The following is a 16070-nucleotide window of genomic DNA, read 5'->3' as shown; positions in this document are numbered from 1 at the left end:
AACTATTATTAAATCTTAAAAATATACACAGCTTTAATATATTTCTGCAATCTGAATTACTTTTTAAAAGCACTAGCCATCCATTTATTTTTATTTTTTTCATCCATTTATTTTTAAGTGACTAGAAATTCATTTTACTTAATAGTTCTAAAAGCGAAAAGATACAAGAGACAAAATAGGAGTGTTGATTTCCTATTGATTTTCCATGGATACAAATAAAACTAAATGCTATTGTGTTTGGGGATAAAAGAGTTCTTTTTAAAATAATGGGTGGAAAATATCTCAAAACAACACAATTTTCAGTAATACTAGCTTCAAACTCAAGAAAAATAGGGCAAACATAAGGCAGTTGATTTTTCACAAGCCTGAACAATATTTAAACCACACAAAGAGCCTTTTAGATGAATCAGAAAAAAAAAAAAGAAAAAAGAGTTCACAGAGAAAAGTGGAGTATGGGCCACAATTTTAAATAATATAGGGAATGTGTATAGCAGTTTTTTACAAGATGACTTCAGGATCCATTTAAATGGAAAATGACACCAAAAAATAATTGAAAATTTTAGCTTGTCCAAAACAGATAGCATGAATTTCACAAATATTGGCCGAGCTGCTAATATGTTCCAGACACTTTTCTGGGCACTGAGAATTGAGTGGTGAACAAGACAAATAAAGTATTTGCTCAAAATCTTCCACTGCCTCGGAAGGTGGTCAGAGCCTGAGGCCCTGACCGGAAGTGGGCGGGGAGGGTCCCGCCCCGCACGTCACGTGGGGCTCCTGCCGCGCTGCTGCCTCGGAAGCAGATGGCTCAGGCTCTGCGTCAGCTCCTGAGTCGTCTTGCCCCGTCTTAACAGTAGTAAGTAAACACTGTGCGAACCAACCAACCAGCAAATCTCCTCTGGACCCTCTTTTTATTGTGCCCTTTTTGCGTAATTTACCCTGGTGGTAAATCATTATTATTATGCGACTATTGCATTTGCTTTTGGAGAAGGGAATGGCAGCCCACTCCAGTATTCTTGCCTGAAGAATCCCCTGGCAGAGGAGCCTAGCTACAGTCCGTGGGGTCACGAAGAGTCAGACACGATTGAGTGACTAACATTACATTTGCCCACATAAAGAGCAGGAGATTCCAGAAGAAGAAGACAAAAAGAAAGGCCATGAGAAAATACTCGAGGAGATAATAGCTGAAAACTTCCCTAAAATGGGGAAGGAAATAGCCACCCAAGTCCAAGAAACCCAGAGAGTTCCAAACAGGATAAACCCAAGGCGAAACACCCCAAGACACATATTAATCAAACTAACAAAGATCAAACACAAAGAACAAATATTAAAAGCAGCAAGGGAAAAACAACAAATAACACACAAAGGGATTCCCATAAGGATAACAGCTGATCTATCAATAGAAACCCTCCAGGCCAGAAGGGAATGGCAGGACGTCCTGAAAGTAATGAAAGAGAATAACCTACAACCTAGATTACTGTATCCAGCAAGGATCTCATTCAGATATGAAGGAGAACTCAAAAGCTTTACAGATAAGCAAAAGCTGAGAGAATTCAGCACTACCAAACCAGCTCTTCAACAAATGCTAAAGGATCTTCTCTAGACAGGAAATGCAGAAAGGTTGTATAAACGTGAACCCAAAACAACAAAGTAAATGGCAACGGGACCACACCTATCAATAATTACCTTAAATGTAAATGGGTTGAATGCCCCAACCAAAAGACAAAGATTGGCTGAATGGATACAAAAACAAGACCCCTATATATGCTGTCTACAAGAGACCCACCTCAAAACAAGAGACACATACAGACTGAAAGTGAAGGGCTGGAAAAAAATATTTCATGCAAACGGAGACCAAAAGAAAGCAGGAGTCGCAATACTCATATCAGATAAAATAGACTTTCAAATAAAAGCTGTGAAAAGAGACAAAGAAGGACACTACATAATGATCAAAGGATCAATCCAAGAAGAAGATATAACAATTATAAATATATATGCACCCAACATAGGAGCACCGCAATATGTACGGCAAACACTAACGAGTATGAAAGAGGAAATTAATAGTAACACAATAATAGTGGGAGACTTTAATACCCCACTCACAACTATGGATAGATCAACTACACAGAAAATTAACAAGGAAACACAAACTTTAAATGACACAATGGACCAGCTAGACCTAATTGATATCTATAGGACATTTCACCCCAAAACAATCAACTTCACCTTTTTCTCAAGTGCACACGGAACCTTCTCCAGAATAGATCACATCCTGGGCCATAAATCTGGTCTTGGAAAATTCAAAAAAATTGAAATCATTCCAGTCATCTTTTCTGACCACAGTGCAGTAAGATTAGATCTCAATTACAGGAAAAAAATTGTTAAAAATTCAAACACATGGAGGCTAAATAACACACTTCTGAATAACCAACAAATCATAGAAGAAATCAAAAAAGAAATCAAAATATGTATAGAAATGAATGAAAATGAAAACACAACAACCCAAAACCTATGGGACACTGTAAAAGCAGTGCTAAGGGGAAAGTTCATAGCATTACAGGCTTACATCAAGAAACAAGAAAAAAGCCAAATAAATAACCTAACTCTACACCTAAAGCAATTAGAGAAGGAAGAAATGAAGAACCCCAGGGTTAGCAGAAGGAAAGAAATCTTAAAAATCAGGGCAGAAATAAATGCAAAAGAAACTAAAGAGACCATAGCAAAAATCAACAAAGCTAAAAGCTGGTTTTTTGAAAAAATAAACAAAATTGACAAACCATTAGCAAGACTCATTAAGAAGCAAAGAGAGAAGAACCAAATTAACAAAATTAGAAATGAAAATGGAGAGATCACAACAGACAACACTGAAATACAAAGGATCATAAGAGACTACTACCAGCAGCTCTATGCCAATAAAATGGACAACTTGGATGAAATGGACAAATTCTTAGAAAAGTATAACTTTCCAAAACTGAACCAGGAAGAAATAGAAGATCTTAACAGACCCATCACAGGCAAGGAAATCGAAAGTGTAATCAAAAATCTTCCAGCAAACAAAAGCCCAGGACCAGATGGCTTCACAGCTGAATTCTACCAAAAATTTAGAGAAGAGCTAACACCTACCTTACTCAAACTCTTCCAGAAAATTGCAGAAGAAGGTAAACTTCCAAACTCATTCTATGAGGCCACCATCACCCTAATTCCAAAACCAGACAAAGATGCCACAAAAAAAGAAAACTACAGGCCAATATCACTGATGAACATAGATGCAAAAATCCTTAACAAAATTCTAGCAAACAGAATCCAACAACATATTAAAAAAATCATACACCACGACCAAGTGGGCTTTATCCCAGGAATGCAAGGATTCTTCAATATCCGCAAATCAATCAACGTAATACACCACATTAACAAATTGAAAGATAAAAACCATATGATTATCTCAATAGATGCAGAGAAAGCCTTTGACAAAATTCAACACTCATTTATGATTAAAACTCTCCAAAAAGCAGGAATAGAAGGAACATACCTCAACATTATAAAAGCCATATATGACAAACCCACAGCAAGCATCACCCTCAATGGTGAAAAATTGAAAGCATTCCCCCTGAAATCAGGAACAAGACAAGGGTGCCCACTGTCACCACTACTGTTCAACATAGTGTTGGAAGTTCTGGCCACAGCAATCAGAGCAGAAAAAGAAGTAAAAGGAATCCAGATAGGAAAAGAAGAAGTGAAACTCTCACTGTTTGCAGATGACATGATCCTCTACATAGAAAACCCTAAAGACTCTACCAGAAAATTACTAGAACTAATCAATGAATATAGTAAAGTTGCAGGATATAAAATTAACACACAGAAATCCCTTGCATTCCTATATACTAACAATGAAAAAACAGAAAGAGAAATTAAGGAAACAATACCATTCACCATTGCAACAAAAAGAATAAAATACTTAGGAGTATATCTACCTAAAGAAACAAAAGACCTATACATAGAAAACTATAAAACACTGATGAAAGAAATCAAAGAGGACACAAACAGATGGAGAAACATACCGTGTTCATGGATTGGAAGAATCAATATTGTCAAAATGGCTATTCTACCCAAAGCAATCTATAGATTCAATGCAATCCCTATCAAGCTACCAACGGTATTTTTCACAGAACTAGACCAAAGAATTTCACAATTTGTATGGAAATACAAAAAACCTCGAATAGCCAAAGTAATCTTGAGAAAGAAGAATGGAACTGGAGGAATCAACCTGCCTGACTTCAGACTCTACTACAAAGCCACAGTCATCAAGACAGTATGGTACTGGCACAAAGACAGAAATATAGATCAATGGAACAGAATAGAAAGCCCAGAGATAAATCCACGAACCTATGGACACCTTATCTTTGACAAAGGAGGCAAGGATATACAATGGAAAAAAGACAACCTCTTTAACAAGTGGTGCTGGGAAAACTGGTCAACCACTTGTAAAAGAATGAAACTAGAACACTTTCTAACACCATACACAAAAATAAACTCAAAATGGATTAAAGATCTAAATGTAAGACCAGAAACTATAAAACTCCTAGAGGAGAACATAGGCAAAACACTCTCTGACATAAATCACAGCAAGATCCTCTATGACCCACCTCCCAGAATATTGGGAATAAAAGCAAAACTAAACAAATGGGATCTAATGAAACTTAAAAGCTTTTGCACTACAAAGGAAACTATAAGTAAGGTGAAAAGACAGCCGTCAGATTGGGAGAAAATAATAGCAAATGAAGAAACAGACAAAGGATTAATCTCAAAAATATACAAGCAACTCCTGAAGCTCAATTCCAGAAAAATAAATGACCCAATCAAAAAATGGGCCAAAGAACTAAACAGACATTTCTCCAAAGAAGACATACAGATGGCTAACAAACACATGAAAAGGTGCTCAACATCACTCATTATTAGAGAAATGCAAATCAAAACCACAATGAGGTACCATTACACGCCAGTCAGGATGGCTGCTATCCAAAAGACTACAAGCAATAAATGCTGGAGAGGGTGTGGAGAAAAGGGAACCCTCTTACACTGTTGGTGGGAATGCAAACTAGTACAGCCACTATGGAAAACAGTGTGGAGATTCCTTAAAAAACTGGAAATAGAACTGCCATATGACCCAGCAATCCCACTTTTGGGCATACACACTGAGGAAACCAGATCTGAAAGAGACAAGTGCAACCCAATGTTCATTGCAGCACTGTTTATAATAGCCAGGACATGGAAACAACCTAGATGCCCATCAGCAGATGAATGGATAAGGAAGCTGTGGTACATATACACCATGGAATATTACTCAGCTGTCAAAAAGAATTCATTTGAATCAGTCCTAATGAGATGGATGAAACTGGAGCCCATTATACAGAGTGAAGTAAGCCAGAAAGATAAAGAACATTACAGCATACTAACACATATATATGGAATTTAGAAAGATGGTAATGATAACCCTATATGCAAAACAGAAAAAGAGACACAGAAATACAGAACAGACTTTTGAACTCTGTGGGAGAATGTGAGGGTGGGATGTTTCAAAAGAACAGCATGTATACTATCTATGGTGAAACAGATCACCAGCCCAGGTGGGATGCATGAGACAAGTGCTCGGGCCTGGTGCACTGGGAAGACCCAGAGGAGTCGGGTGAAGAGGGAGGTGGGAGGGGGGATCGGGATGGGGAATAAGTGTAAATCTATGGCTGATTCATATCAATGAACAAAAAAAAAAAAAAAAAGAGCAGGAGATTCTGGTATAAATCAAGCCTTCTTACAGTACATGTATCCTGGAAAAGCTGAGGATCTTTATGCTGTGAAAAGACTCTCAAGTCCTAATGAATTACAGGACTCATTTTAAGCATTTCTCAAACCGATTAATTCCTGTTGAATGATCACTTAGACACATTCTTTAAAGTATTTGGTAGCTGATTATCTATACTTGTAAACTGTCTTTCTAATCAGCTTATTTATTTTTCAAAATTTTTGCCTGAAATGTCTTTATTTTGCTTTCTTTTTATTTTTACACATTTTTTAAAGGTTAAAGTTTACTTTCCATTTACAAATGCTACAAAATATTGACTATGCTCCTAGTGTAGTAAGATACATCCCTGGTCTATCTTTTACTCATTGGTTTGCTTCTCCACTCCCCTCCAACCCTGCCCCACTGGTAACCACTAGCTTGTTCTTTATATCTCTGAGTCTGCTTCTTTCATGTTATATTCACTTGTTCGCTGTAATTTTCAGATTCCACATACAAGCGATATTATAGAGTGTTTCTCTTTCTCTGACATTTCACTTAGCGTAATGTCCTCCAAGTCAATCCCTGTTGCTGCAAATGGCAAAACTGCATTCTTTTTGTGGCTGAGTAGTATTCCATTGGGTGTGTGATTCACATATTTTTTATCCATTCATCTGTTGATGTACACTGAGATTGTTTCCATGTCTTGGTAATTGTAAACACGTCTGCTATAAACATTGGGGTGCAGTGTATCTTTTATAATTAGTGTTTTTGGTGTGTGTGTGTGTGTGTTTTCAGATATATACTCAGGAGTGGAATTGCTGAATCATAGGGTAGTTCTAGTTTTAGTTTTTTGAGAAACCTCCATACTGTTTTCCTCAGTGGCTGTACCAATTTATCTTCCCACAACGATCTTCAGGAGTTCCCTTTTCTCGGCAACCTCATTAATGTTTTGTTATTTGTAAGCTTTTTGATGCTCACCATTCTTACAGTTTGTGATGCTGACATTCATTTCCCTGATGATTACCACTGAATCAGTTTATTGAAAGGTGTGGTAAATAAAAGGCAACAGCTGGTCGGTTCCTCACAAGTTCAGAGGCCTGTGTTTGTAGATACCGGTGGGCAAGACCTGAAAGGGGTGTGTTCACCTTGACTCTAAACAGAGACTGGAAAGTCAAGATAAAAGAGTCGATACGCCTGTCATTAATAAATACCTTGATTACAAATCTTTCAGAACACACTGTAAAAAAATTGTTAAATTTCTATCTTAAACCGTTTAAACCAACCAGGTATTTGAAATATTAGTTACAAAATAATTTTTTAAAAGATAAAAATGAAACACTTTAACATTAGCATGTTCTATTACTAGATAAGACATTTCTAGTTTCCTGTTTCACTTGAGTTGGAACAAAGAGTTTAAAGTGTATAGAAAACATTCACACATCAAAGTCCAGCTACTGCAATATAATCAGCTCCCTTTTATACAAAGAATAATAAAGCTGTTGCTAGATTGCCTGTTCTTGCTGTCTTATGTAAAGTACGTTTTAGTTCAGCACTCTTTAAGCGGCAGAGAAAAAAAAAGGGGGGATTTTATCATAATCTGTACTGGCTATATCAATTAGTTTTTTGTAAACCTGGATCCAGAATTTAGCATCTATTGCCTCATCTTTAAAAAAGGAAATGATAACAAGTGAAAAGAAATGTAAATTTGATTTATTGTATCAAAGATAATTATTCTTTTACATTTATAATGCATTCAAATTCTGCATGAAGAGGAAACTAATTTTAGCTAAATTCTTTTTTTTAAAAAAGGCACAAGCATAACTCCTTAAATTAGTAAAAATCCTACAATAACAGCTTACCTCTTTAATCAAGACTTGACAGACTTATTTGGATGTTAATACCAAATGGATTCTTAGTCAGTATTTGAATACTCTTTCCATTTTTATGTGATTTTACTCTTTTGTTCTGCTTACAGATTTCTGTGAATTAAAAGAAAAAATGTTAATCCTCCTACACTGTTGGTAAGAATGTAAATTCTTACCACTATGAAAAATAGTACAGAGGTGCCTTAAAAAAACTAAGAATAGAGTTACCATATGATCCAGCAACCCCATTCCCGGGCATATATCCAGAGAAAACTCTGATTAGAACAGGTACATGCACCCCCAAACATTCATAGCAGCACTGTTGACCATGGCCAAGAGATGGGAGCAACCTAAATGTCCACTGAAAGAGGGATGGATAAAGAAGATGTGATATATATATATATACACAATGGAGTATTACCCATAATAAAAGAAAGAAATAATGCCATTTGCAGCAGCATGAATGGACCTAGATGTTACCATGGTGAGTGAAGTAAGTCAGACAGAAAAAGACAATTATCATATGATATCACATGTGCTTAGTCATTCAGTCTTGTCTGACTCTTTGCGAACCTGTGGACTGTAGCCTGCCAGGCTCCTCTGTCCTTGGGAATACTCTAAGCAAGAATACTGGAGTGGGTTGCCATGCCCTTCTCCAGGGGATCTTCCCAACCCAGGGGTCGAACCCAGGTCTCCTGCATTGCAGACAGATTCTTTATCATCTGAGCCACCAGCCCAAGAATACTGGAGTGGGTAGCCTAGCCCTTCTCCAGTGGATCTTCCTGACCCAGGAATCAAACCGGGGTCTCTTTCATTGCAGGCAGATTCTTTACCAGCTCAGCTACCAGGGAAGCCTGATATCACTTATATGTGGAATCTAAACTAGGATACAAATGAATTTATTTACAAAACAGAAACAGACTCAAAAACACAGAAAACAAATATGGGTTTTACAGGGGGAGAGGAGTCAATGAGAAGCTTGGGGTTAGCAGATACACACTTCTTGTATATAAAATATATATTCAGGATCCTATATTCAATATCTTGTAATAACTTCTAGTGGAAAATAATCTGAAAAAAAAGAAACAAGAAAAGATATTCAAGAGAAACAGTGCTCGTTTCCTGCTAGGTGTTTACAAACATGAGTCAGTTTCTCATAATGAGACAAACACATTTATCCTCAGAAAAACAGCAGAAGTACAGCAAGAAGCGGACAGCAGTGCTTCCTGGTAGGTCCCCAAGAGCGGTGAAATGGGCGTTGTTGTTGTGTAGTTGCTCAGTCATGTCCAACTCTTTTGTGACCCTTTGGACTGTAGCCCATCAGGCCCCTCTGTCCATGGGAATCTCCAGGCAATACTGGAGTGGGTTGCCATTTCCTGCTCCAGGGGAACTTCCCCATCCAGCCATCGAACTTGCGTCTCTTGTGTCTCCTGAATCGGCAGGCAGATTCTTCACTGCTGAACCACTAGGCGAGTCAGAAGCAAGTGTGACTCGCTGGCAAAAAGACCCAGAGATCAGTTCTCCTGAGAATCATGAAAGTGAATCAGCTGCATTTGCAGGAGTTTCAGAGGCTGAGGGTCTGTGTCTCTCCAGACCCCTGCTCCCCTGCTCTGGACCCAGCCAGGACTGGCAGGACAGCTGCAGGAGCAACATGCCATCTTGATTAGAAACCAAGCAAATTCATTCAAGGACAAATTTCCTAATGGAAAACTAGAAATTAAAGCCTTAATTGCATACAGCAAATGAAACCAACAACAAAATGAGAAGGTAACCTACCAGATGGTGAAAGTATTTGCACATCAGGCATCAGGATTTATCATGAATCGCTTGTAAGGAGTTTATATCCAACATTTATAAAGAACTCATGCACCTTAATAACAAAGAACAATCCAATTTAAAAATGGGCAGAAGATCTGAATAGATATTTTTCCAAAGAAGACATACAGATAGTCAGTGGGGACCTAAAAAGACAGATGCTCAACGTCACTCTTCATCAGGAAAATGCACATCAAACCCACAATGATATGTCACCTCATACCTGTTAAAATGCCTATTATCAAAAGGACAAGAGTCTGTTTTGGCAGGGATGTGGAGAAGGAGATCCTTGTGCACTGTTGGTGGGAGTACAAATTGGTACACACACTACGGAGAACAGTATGGAGATTCGTCCACAAGCTGAAACTACTGTGGGATCCAGCAATTCCACTTCTGGGTGCCGAGATGCTAAAGGAAGGCAGTTTACAGATTCCGGCTGACGTTTGCCAATGTGGGGGAAACGCAGGAATAAACACGACTGCTCTTCTTGAAAACGAACTTGATGGAGAAGGCGATCACGAGGCGCACGTGCTCTCTCTTAATCCAGGACTCTGCGGTAACTGTCGATTTACCCCGCAGTTGGGTGAACTTGATCTGTTTGGGCAAGCGGCTCCCGTGGAGAGCTGGGCACCTTGAGTGGTGTGAGAACAACTTCCCGCCCGGCTGACTGAGCAGAGGGCATCCTCCCCACCCCCAGCTCCTTTCCTGGTGTTGAGGCTCCGGTGGGCCTGCAGACCCTCAGGACGGGGCTCCGTGCCAGGCAGCTGTGTGCAGAGATGCCTCCATGCTCAACTGCAGGTTTGACATCATCTGTTAGTTGGTTTCCTCGTCTTCAAAAGGCTTGTTTGCCTTTCTCTTTCAACTGGATGTTATGGTTTTATTTGCAATTTGAGTCTGAATTAGACAGCCAGACTTTGTTTTCTCTGAGGCTTTCTTGCCCTTAGCATTTTCATAGCGGTTCAAATTTGACTTGCTTAAATCAGTTTTCATTATGTGACCGAGAGAATTTATTGACAGAGCACATTGTCTCAGTATTCCCTGTAATTTTCTTTCTTCTTGTTGCAGACAAGGAGCCAGGATCTGTGATTCTTTCATGAATTCCTCCTCCTCCCAAGCTTTTGGCCAGGATGGAAGCAAAGGCGGTCTGTTTCCTCATCTACTGTAAAATGCTCAACCCGCTGGGGAGATGACCCTGACTTTCCTGGAGAGTCCTGGGCTGGAGGGAGCCTTGAAGGACAGGAGATGGTGTGGGGGGCCCAGAACACCTGGAAGGAGGTGAGAGCCATGGGTCCTGAGAGGTGGGCTCCTGGTGAGGGGCTCTGCTGTCTCTGTGCCTCCTGGGTTGGCACATGGGAGCCCCTTCAGGTACTAGGACTAATGTGTCTGTGTTCCTAGGGCAGTGGGGATGGCGGTCCCTAGGGCCCCTGGATTATCCGCCTGGCCCATGGGGACCAGGAGCGTGTGTGTGGGATAGATTCGGGAGGTTGGTGAGCAGAAAGTCTTCTCCATGGCCTTGATGCTGCTTCAGAGCCTAAAAAGAAATCAAGTTCAGATTTTCTATTTTCTGCTTGGAATGTAATTTTTTCACTTAAACAGTTGATCCTTGAACAAGGTGGGGGTCGGGGTGCAAAGCCTCCTGATTGAGGAAAATCTAAATATAGCTTATGGTCAGATCCCCCCATTCAAGTCTCCTCCAAGCCCACTGATCCATCGGGGATCCAACCAACCCCAGACTGAGTGGGACTGAAGTACTGACAGTGGAGAAATATATGTGTGTCGAAGTGGACCATTGCAGTTCAAACCTGTGTTGCTCAAGGGTCAACTGTGCGCGCGCGCGCGCGCACACACACACACACACACACACACACACACACGGAGCACAGGTGATTTCATCACTGATCTTGATTTTAGTTTATTTTAACTCTTAAAATGGTAACTGCAGCCACATAACAAATGATATCTAATCTTTCTGAGAGGTAATCACTCTTAAAATAGCATTCGTCTTCTAAACTTATTTATTTGCATGGGAATACATGTGTACTTATTAATAAGCTCACTCTGTTTAGTTAATATGGCTCCTCAGCCATATTTCATGACCACCCACCAGACTCCTTCTAATTAATTAGCTACACAATACTTATTATTGTGTAAAATGATTGTCCTTTAATTTGTAGTTCCACATCTTTATTGATAGGCATATAGTTGAATCTGGAAGTGGATGGAATTCCTGGCTCAAGAGACACATACTTTTAAAAAATGTTTGGTTGCTTTTGCCAAATTCACCTCTACAGTGTTAGCACAATTTGGTGCTCAAATGCTCAGTCGTGTCCGACTCTTTGTGACCCCATGGACCGTAGCCCACCAGGCTCCTCTGTCCATGGGATTCTCCAGGCAAGAATACTGGAGTGGGCTGCCGTTTCCTTCTTCATGGGATCTTCCCCACCCAGGAATAAAAACCACCTACAAAAAAATATTAAAAGCACACAGGTGATGTGAATTCAGTCCCCACAGACACAGGAGGGACATCTTGTGGTTACAGATGCATTTGAGGGAATGTATTTGGGGTGTGTTTTTTCCAAAACAAGCTGCTGGCTCATATTTCTGTATACTTGGTTTTGACAATTTTAATACTTGAGAATTTTTAGTACTTACTTGGTGCTTAGCCATGAATTTTTTTAAAAATGTCTGAAAGTATCCAGCATTTTACAGAGTTAATGTCGTATGGCTTTCCTGATTGGCCATATTGTCATTTCTGGTAGCTTTGTCTCAACTTTGTTTCTGATCTTACGTTCTATACACAAGCTGTAAGTTGTTACGAAGTCAAATTTGTCAGTCTTTCATTTGATAGTAAAGGTTACCATTGGTGGCATTTCTACAGACCAGTGTGATACTTTTAACAGGATTAAACAGAATTGTTTTGAAATTGTGGTTCTGGAGAAGACTCTTGAGTAGTCCCTTGGACTGCAAGGAGATCAAACCAGGCAATCTTAAAGGAAATCAACTCTGAATATTCACTGGAAGATCTGAGGCTAAAGCTGAAGTGCCAATATTTTGGCCACCTATTGCAAAGAGCCAACTCATTGGAAAAGACCCCAGTGCTGGAAAAGATTGAAGGCAGAATGAGAAGCGGGTGACAGAGGATGGTTGGATGACATCTCCAACTCACTGGACATGGGTTTGAGAAAACTCTGGGAGACAGCTGAGGACAGGGAAGCCTGGCAGCAGTTCATGGAAGTTGCAAACAGTCAGACGTGACTTAGCCACTGAACAACAACAAAAGAGAATTAGGCGGGAAGCAGGGAATCCTTGTCTTTGTGATTTTAGGTTCTTTGTCACTGTTGTATTTACCTAAAGTTATAGAAAAATGTGATTTTTTTGACCTCAGAAAACACCTAAACATCTATACAAGTGAATGTGTAACTTTCTAGTTGAAAGGGAACATAAAAACTGTAAAATTAACTTTATTAAATGAAATCAGTTTATGTGTGGCTCTCATTTCTTCTTGGCTCCAGTTCATAACAGTTTACATCTCTAGAATTTTTTTCACAACTAAAACAAATGGCCATCAATTAAACAAATTTCATCCTGGACTTTTGACTACTGGAAACTCAACTCATCATCTAGTTAAACTTGTTTAAAAAGAATCTCCGAAGCATTATTGCCCTTCATTTTAAACGACATACACAAATGTGGTATCAACACATCCTAAAAAGTAAAGCCAAATTGATCTAGAATTTTCCATGTCTGAGAAAGCAGGATATTAGTATAACAAATTTAAAAGCCAGAGGTCAGTAAAGCAATTGGGTTACTGCTTACCACAGTGCCAAGCAATTAACTCTATCATATTTTTACAGTCAGATCTGCCATTGATCTGTTGAACTGACCAATTGGTGGTAGTCAGCATTTTAAATCAGAACCCTTCATTACATGACAGAAGCTTTATGAACACCTTAAAACTGGAAATTAGGTTTCCACATTGCTAAATCAATTAATCGGTCGAGTGAAGAAGAGTCATAGGAAAAAATATGGTGATGTCATAAAAATCAAATGAGAATGTGATGTAGTAGAGCATACATGTTAATCCCAAAGTGCTAATTTATCCCACTGTGGCCCCACTGCCCCTGCCAAACTTTCCCTTTTGGTAACCATGATTTCGTTTCCTTAGTTCGAGAGTCTATTTCTGTTGTGTAGATAAATTCGTTTGTATCTTTTTTTTTTTTTTAAGATTCCACATACATAAAAAAGTGATATCATATGGTTTTGTCTTTCTCTGTCTGACTTCACTTAGTATGATAATCTCTAGGTCCGTCCACATGCACTACATATAAACTATATTCAGTTCAGTTCAGTTGCTCAGTCGTGTCTGACTCTTTGTGACCGCATGAACCGCAGCATGCCAGGCATCCCTGTTCATCATCAACTCCCAGAATCCACCCAAACCCATGTCCATCGAGTTGGTGATGCCATCCAACCATCTCATCCTCTGTCGTCCCCTTCTCCTCCTGCCCCCAATCTTTGCCAGCATCAGGGTATTTTCAAATGAGTCAGCTCTTCGCATCAGGTGGCCAAAGTTTTGGAGTTTCAGCTTCAGCATCAGTCCTTCCATTGGACACCCAGGACTGATCTCCTTCAGGATGGACTGGTTGGATCTCCTTGCAGTCCAAGGGACTCTCAAGAGTCTTCTCCAACACCACAGTTCAAAAGCATCAATTCTTCAGTGCTCAGCTTTCTTCACAGTCCAACTCTCACATCCATACATGACCACTGGAAAAACCATAGCCTTGACCAGACAGACCTTTGTTGGTAAAGTAATGTCTCTGCTTTTTAATATGCTGTCTAGGTTGGTCATAACTTTCCTTCCAAGGAGTAAGCGTCTTTTAATTTCATGGCTGCAGTCACCATCTGCAGTGATTTTGGAGCCCAAGAAAATAAAGTCTGTCACTGTTTCCACTGTTTCCCCATCTATTTGCCATAAAGTGATGGGACCAGATGCCATGATCTTTGTTTTCTGAATGTTGAGTTTTAAGCCAACTTTCTCACTCTCTTCTTTCACTTTCATCAAGAGGCTTTTTATTTCTTCTTCACTATCTTCCATAGAGTGCTGGCATCTGCATATGTGAGGTTATTGATATTTCTCCTGGCAATCTTGATTCCAGCTTGTGCTTCCTCCAGCCCAGTGTTTCTCATGATGTACTCTGCATATAAGTTAAATAAGCAGGGTGACAATATACAGCCTTGACGTACTCCTTTCCCTATTTGGAACCAGACTGTTGTTCAATGTCCAGTTCTAACTGTTGCTTCCTGACCTGCCTACAGATTTCTCAAGAGGCAGGTCAGGTGGCCTGGTTTTCCCATCTCTTGAAGAATTTTCCACAGTTTGTGGTGATCCACATAGTCAAAGACTTCGGTATCATCAATAAAGAAGAAATAGATGTTTTTCTGGAACTCTCTTGCTTTTTCTAAAACCAACTTGAACATCTGGAAGTTCACGGTTCATGTATTGCTAGAGCCTGGCTTGGAGAATTTTGAGCATTACTTTACTAGAGTGTGAGATGAGTGCAATTGTGCGGTAGTTTGAGCATTCTTTGGGATTGCCTTTCTTTGGGATTGGAATGAAAACTGACCTTTTCCAGTCCTGTGGCCACTGCTGAGTTTTCCAAATGTGCTGGCATATTGAGTGCAGCACTTTCACAGCATCATCTTTCAGGATTTGAAATAGCTCAACTGGAATTCCATCACCTCCACTAGCTTTGTTCATAGTGATGCTTCCTAAGGCCCACTTTACTTCACATTCCAGCATGTCTGGCTCTAGGTGAGTGACACACCATCGTGATTATCTGGGTTGTGAAGATCTTTTTTTTGTACAGTGCTTCTGTGTATTCTTGCCACCTCTTCTTAATATCTTCTGCTTCTGTTAGGTCCATACAACTTCTGTCCTTTATTGTGCCCATCTTTGCATGAAATTTTCCCTTGGAATCTCTAATTTTCTTGAAGAGATCTCTAGTCTTTCCCATTCTATAATTTTCCTCTGTTTCTTTGCATTGATCATGGAGGAAGGCTTTCTTATCTCTCCTTGCTATTCTTTGGAACCCTGCATTCAAACAGGTGTATCTTTCCTTTTCTCCTTTGCTTTTTGCTTATTTCACAGCTATTTGTAAGGCCTCTTCAGACAGCCATTTAGCTTTTTGCATTTCTTTTTCTTGGGGATGGTCTTGATCCCTGTCTCCTGTACAATGTCATGAACCTCCATCCATAGTTCATCAGGCACTCTGTCTATCAGATCGAATTCCTTGAAACTATTTCTCACTTTCACTGTATAATCATAAGGGATTTGATTTAGGTCATACCTGAATGGTCTTGTTGTTTTTTTCTACTTTCTTCAATTTAAGTCTGAATTTTGCAATAAGGAGTTCATGATCTAAGCCACAGTCACCTCCCAGTCTTGTTTTTGCTGACTGTATGGAGCTTCTCCATCTTTGGCTGCAAAGAATATAATCAGTCTGATTTCAGTATTGACCATCTGGTGATGTCCATGTGCAGAGTCTTCCATTGTGTTGCTGGAAGAGGATGTTTGCTGTGACAGTGTGTTCTCTTGGCAAAACTCTATTAGTCTTTGC

The 16070-nt window shown here is 39.6% G+C and overlaps 1 long non-coding RNA gene across 1 annotated transcript; it reads left to right on the top strand.

The window, feature by feature from the left end:
- Positions 1–9718: 9718 nt before the first annotated feature.
- Positions 9719–12472, top strand: LOC122686896. Its single transcript, XR_006338940.1, has 3 exons — positions 9719–10251; positions 10519–10728; positions 12354–12472. It is a non-coding gene; the product is annotated as an uncharacterized LOC122686896 (long non-coding RNA).
- The last annotated feature ends 3598 nt before the right edge of the window (positions 12473–16070 follow it).

The sequence above is a fragment of the Cervus elaphus genome, chromosome 30 (genome assembly GCF_910594005.1).
Source record: "Cervus elaphus chromosome 30, mCerEla1.1, whole genome shotgun sequence".
Lineage (NCBI taxonomy): Eukaryota > Metazoa > Chordata > Mammalia > Artiodactyla > Cervidae > Cervus > Cervus elaphus.
Note: the sequence above shows the minus strand (reverse complement) of the source record. Positions and strands in the feature narration are given on the sequence as shown.